Source organism: Pinus tabuliformis, chromosome 4_1 (genome assembly GCF_031772625.1).
Source record: "Pinus tabuliformis cultivar Carrire ecotype Pingquan chromosome 4_1, CPIR1, whole genome shotgun sequence".
Taxonomy (NCBI): Eukaryota; Viridiplantae; Streptophyta; class Pinopsida; order Pinales; family Pinaceae; genus Pinus; species Pinus tabuliformis.
Genome location: NC_142303.1, coordinates 290,714,035 through 290,720,034, shown reverse-complemented (window position 1 = coordinate 290,720,034; position 6,000 = coordinate 290,714,035). Strand labels below are relative to the sequence as shown.

Below are 6,000 nucleotides of genomic sequence, written 5' to 3'. Positions count from 1 at the left end.
CTATGATTCATCTACTGTATTAAAAATCTACCACCTACAATCAATAAAGGGATATTTTTCCATATATTATTGGTTTGTTTGCTCCATTTGAGCATTGTTTTTTTTATATACCTCCTTGCTTAGTTTATGTTTATGTATGCATTGTTTCCACTATTTATAATGTTGTGTTCATTTAAGTTTGTCCACTAACAACACCAATTTTGACTATGATCCTTTGCAAGGAATAATCAAATGCTAAGGGGGTGTCTTTTGGTACATTTGTGCTTTAAAATCACTACAACAGGAATGACAACCATACTACTCTCTTTTCTTTAATTTAAAGATTGTTTTTGCAGGACCTCCTCTCTACACAACCATCCTACAAGGCACTCTACACCTATCTAGATTTCTTTGCAGACCCCCAAGTCCTGTTCTAAGCCCGCAGAAGTGAAGATTTTTCTGTTCTTTCTCACCTGCACGCCTTTTTCTCTGATAGACACACACACGCATTTGTGTGCGCTAAAAACACACAGTTAGCGGAAAGCAAAAACAACCTTGTATTTTCCTTTTTTCTCTGGTGATTAGAAGCCTTTAGTGAATTTCATTCACCTCTACATTCCATATTTTTTGTTTAGTACCCCTAGTTTCTTTACTAACCTTAATTGCTGAAGAAATTAGAGTATTTTCATTTTTCATTTGCGAATACCCACATAGCTTAATTAGGGAGAAAAGTAAGTGGCCAAATTCCACATATGTTTTTCAAACTATTTTTACTTGAACTTTCTGCAAATCACATAGCTTAATTCATAAAGAAGTAAGTGGCCCATGATCCACAAATCTTACTACTAACCAAAGATTTTTGTTTTTTGGGACTAGGAGCAAATGTTACTAGAGAAAGTAAGTAATCTCTTCTTCCCTTGCATCTCTTAGACAAACCTGGAATTGCATATGAAAACCTTCTCGAAAACATTTGAATTTTGATCTCCCTTATTAAAAGCCATATAGTTTCATGTAAGGAACAACCAACACTTAGGGTAATTAGAAGGATATTGAAAAGGATCATCGCATATCCGCATCTTATCACACTTTGTGTGTTCACTTGCATCACACACTAAGCCTTCATACACTTTGTACTCAAGGGTCATCCAATTTTCGGAGCTCTGGGTACTTAGTCTATTTTGGTTTACAAAATCACTCCATAAGTGAACTAAGACTCAAAAAACAACCATAACTTGAACCAATTAAATTTCCCCATAGGGGCCACCAAAAAATTTATAGTTTAGGTTAGGACCATTGGGGGTAGGTATCCCATAAGATGCCATGGTCATGTTACACCATTGAAACATAGTTGTTAACTTTTTAAGGAGCTTAAAATCCTTCAATCCTCCCATGGCAAAGAATACCCGAGCATGGCAGAGACCTGATTAGGAGGGGGTTCGGCTTAGATCCAGTGCGTGAGGTACTATTTGGGGCTATCTAACCCATCTAGTGCTCAGTACTGGTAACTGACTACCAAGAAGCTAAAGAATCAAATGCTCACATGGGATGAAGGTACTTAGTGACCAAATCTAGGGCATCCTTTCCCTACAGGTGACGGTGCAGGCAACACTTGAGCCTCATTACCATTACCTTGGTGATTCTTTGGCTACTGGAAGGCATTGCCAATTCTTTCGGGACATTGTCCCAGGACCCATAAGAAGATATCTTCGCAAGGTCCAGTTACTCTAAGAGTGGAAAAGGTGATTAAGTCTACATAGGACTTTTTGTCATACGCAACAAACAAAAACCTTTTTCTTGTTTGCTTGATCACATAGTTTAATTATTAAAGGAAAATAAACCATTTGTATTTTCACTTTATTTTATATATGTGATCCAATTGCATTAATATTTATCTCCTTCCCTCACCATACACAATAATATCACACACTCTAAATCGACACAATTGGGGGCCCTGTTAGACTCAGTCTTGTCAGTCCTCTGTCAGAGTCAAATTCACCAAGGTTCATTTCTCGTCATTTGCAGTCATCAAATGCCATTTTGGTCAAAAAGAGTCATTTTAATTCTTGAGTCCAGGGTTTTGTCTCCAGAAATGTGAAATAACGCTTGCAGGCCAGAGGGAGGTTCAGTAAGTTTTTATTTCAGGAATGCCATCGTCAATAAGGCAAGATTGGTTCTTCTTCAAAACCCTGTTTTGAAGAAGAAATCATCAAATGTGTTTTTGTAATAAATATGTAATTTGTCAAAGTGTTTCTAAGTTGTAAAACTCTTCAATGGCAGCAGCTATAGCTGCTCCTATCCCTGCGAAAGCACAAACAGAAGAACCATCATTTTAGCTAAAGAAAGTCAGAGAAGAAAATGAAAGACTCGAAGGAATTTGCGGTGGAACTCTTTGATGCATTAGCTCAGCGAAAAGGGGTGAAAACCAATCGTTTGTCCAAGGATGAGCTCTACCAATTTTGGCAGGAGATGGCCGACCAGAACTCTGATTCAAGGCTACAGATCTTCTTTGACATGCGGGTCGACGAGAATGCTGATGGCCGTATCACTGAAGAAGAAGTCAAAGAGGTTATCATGCTCAGTGCATCTGCCAACAAGCTTTCTAAGTTAAAAGAACAAGAAGAAGAGTATGCAACACTCATCATGGAAGAACTAGACCCTGATCATTTGGGATACATTGAAATTCAAAATCTGGAGATGTTGCTGCTGGAGGTTCCAAATGAAAATGAAAAATGTGGGAACACCAGCGTTAATTTGAGCCAAATGATAAGCCAGAAAGCTGGCGCCCACCAAGATAAACAATCCAGTTGAAAGGTGGTTGTAGAAAACAAAATTCTTTGTTGAAGACAACTGGCAACGCATCTGGGTGCTTCTGCTATGGCTTTGTATACTTGCAGGGATATTTACATGGAAATTCATACAATACAGGCACAGAGCAGTATACCATGTGATGGGTTATTGCGTGTGCACGGCTAAGGGAGCTGCAGATACACTCAAATTTAACATGGCATTGATTTTGCTTCCTGTTTGTAGAAATACCATTACATGGCTCCGCAATAAGACCAAGCTTGGTGTCAGCAATTTCATTTGACGACAATCTCAATTTCCACAAAGTAATTGTTGAAATTTGGTACCGGAGGACAGGTGGTTCCCTTAGGCTTTGATCTTTGGCCTAGGGAAAAGTTTTCAAAAGAATTTAATTTTTCTCCTAAAGTGACTTTATAATTTTATAAAGTTAAATCTAATTTAAGAGTGACTTTAAGTGATAAAGTTACTAAGTCTAATTTTAAAGTAACTTTTATAAAGTAAATGAAAAATTAGAAAGGAAAAGTGACTTTGGAAATAAATGACTAAGTGGGTCTTTATTAAAGTGGGGTGAATTAAAAAAAATAGAAAGTGAGATTTAAATGAGCATTTAATCTCAGCCATTGATCTAAATCTATTTCAGCCATTGGATTTAGAGATCACCCAAAAGTCACTTGGATCACCCAAAAGTCACTTGGAGTTATATTAAAGGAGGAAAAGGTCATTCATTCTTTCATGAGTAGATTGGGAGAATGAGAGCAAGAGAGCAAGAAATATTTCTGAGCAGGGAGGAGAAGGAGACAGCAGCTTGGCACACATTCCAAGGCAGCAGTTGAGCAGATTTGTACAGTTGATTCAGCACATAGTGAAAGGCAGATTTTTGCACAAAAATCGAGGAGCAATTTGCTGATTTTTCTGCACACAAAACGGAGGCCGTACAACATTTATTGCTGTCTTGTTTGCTGTAATTTCCAGATTGCTGTGAGGCACGGGAAAGGAGATAAGTTGTAAATTTGCTTGCTGATTTTTTGCTGAATAATTCTCACTGTAAAAAGGCAATTTTCAGAAATAAAGAAGAGCTCTCAAACTGGTTTTCCCCAAGAGTTGTAGGGGGTTTTTCCAGGGTCAAGTTGACCAAAAATATCAGTGTTTTAATGTGTTTTAATGGCTGTTTTTGATTGCTGATTTTTAATTCTGCAATTTCCAGCATTCTGAAAAAATTTCCAGAATTTGTGTTTTCAGCAATATTTATTTTTTTCAGTGTGTTAAATGTATGGTTATGGGAATGGGCATTTAACTACATGGGAGAAATAAGGAGAAACTAAAAACCGAGGTGGGAAAACAGAAATTTCTACATGGTATCGGAGCTTGAGTGCTGAAGGGCAGTTTGGGACAGCAAAAGGAAAAATTACAGTTGCTGATTTTTCACGCAGAAAATTCCAGCAAGCTGATTTTTTCATAAACAGCAGTTTTATCTTTACTACAGCAGTGCTATTTTTCAGTTTTAGGACAACAGGATGTCATTGGGATTGAGGGTGGAGGATAGGCTGGATGGGCATATAAATTACAACGTTTGGAAGGAGAGAATGCAGAGTATCTTTGAGGAGGCAGAAGTCTGGGATATCATGGTGCATACCGCACAGAACCCTGTTGTTGTGCCCACTGATGTTACTCAATTGGCTGAGTATAAAAAGAAGAACAATAAGGGTAAGAGGCTGATTCTAGACGGAATCAAAGACCATTGCATTCCTCATGTGAGAGGAAAGAGCAATGCCCATGAGATGTGGACAGCATTGTCCAATCTCTACCAGAGTACCAATGAGAACCGGAAGATGGTCCTGAAGGAGAAGCTGAAGAACATTAAGATGGGTAATGATAGTGCAACTGGATATCTCACAAAGATTACTAATGTGAGAGATGAGTTGGCAGCGATTGGAGAGGCCATTCCACCCACTGAGTTGGTGCGGATTGCAGTGAATGGCCTCCCCCGTTTATGGTTGAACTTTGCTGATGGGGTTTGTGCACGTGAGACCCTTCCCACATGGGAGAGGTTTTGGGATGATTGCATTCAGACAGAGATCAGGAAAGGTCAGCTTGGGGCAGCCAAGCCAGTTGAGCAAGATGAGGATGTAGCACTAGTGGCAGGAGACAAGAAAGGCAAAGGGAAGAAGCAGGCTTCCACAAGCAGTGGTGGGGGCAAAGGCAAAGGTAAAGGTAAACAGGGGAACACACAGAAGGACTATTCCAAGGTGAAGTGTTGGAATTGTCAAAAGATGGGACACTATGCAGTTGTGTGTCTGGAGAAGAAGAAGAAGAAGGGGAAGAACCAGGACATGGCAGCTTCAGCAGAGATTGAGGACTTTGCTGGTCGTTTTGACCGAGAGTTTTCATTCACTACGTGTGAGTCCTCTAGTGCAGGATCACCTGCTACACAGGTTCAGAGGGAGCATGCTTTTCCCTCGATTAGCGGAGCATCTTCAGGTATCTGGTATGTGGACAGTGGGGCTTCACGTCATATGACAGGAGTCCGTGAGTACTTCTCAGAGCTTTCAGAGAGTGGCACTGATATTGAGGTAGTATTCGGTGATGACAGAGTTGTTAGAGCAGTCGGGGTGGGGACAATGACATTTCAGAGGGAGTCCAAACCTCCCTTGAAGGTGTCAGAGGTTCTTTATGTGCCAGGGATGAGGAAAAACCTCATATCCGTCTCAGCTTTGGAGGACAGAGGATATGAGGTACTGTTCAGGGGAGGACAGGTGTTGATGTATCCCAGGGGCATTCCAGCTGATTCAGCTAGAGTGATAGGTGTACGCCATGCAAAGGTGTACAAGTTTGCATTCCAACCCCTTTTGGCATTGAGCAGTAGTACCGACAGCAGAGCTAGCAGTTCTGAGCTGTGTGAGATTTGGCACCACAGGATGGGACATATGTATCATGGAGCCTTGAGGACATTGCAGGAGATCACTACAGGTGTGCCAGATTTCAGTACTGATCACTTTGATACTTGCAGAGGTTGTGCGATGGGAAAGTTTGCCAAATCCCCTTTTCCCAGCAGTGAGAGCAGAGCGACGGGGATACTTGATTTGATTCATTCCGATGTGAGCGGTCGGATGTCTCATGTTTCCTTGAGTGGATATGAGTACTATGTGTTATTCATTGATGATCACTCCAGGAGGACCTGGATTTATTTTTTGAAGACCAAGAGTGAGGTCTTCAAGT

At 40.4% G+C, this 6,000-nt stretch overlaps 1 pseudogene; it reads left to right on the top strand.

Annotated features, from left to right (window-relative positions):
• The first annotated feature begins 2,334 nt into the window (after positions 1 to 2,334).
• On the top strand, positions 2,335 to 3,140 carry LOC149175413 (respiratory burst oxidase homolog protein C pseudogene; annotated as a pseudogene).
• Positions 3,141 to 6,000: the final 2,860 nt, after the last annotated feature.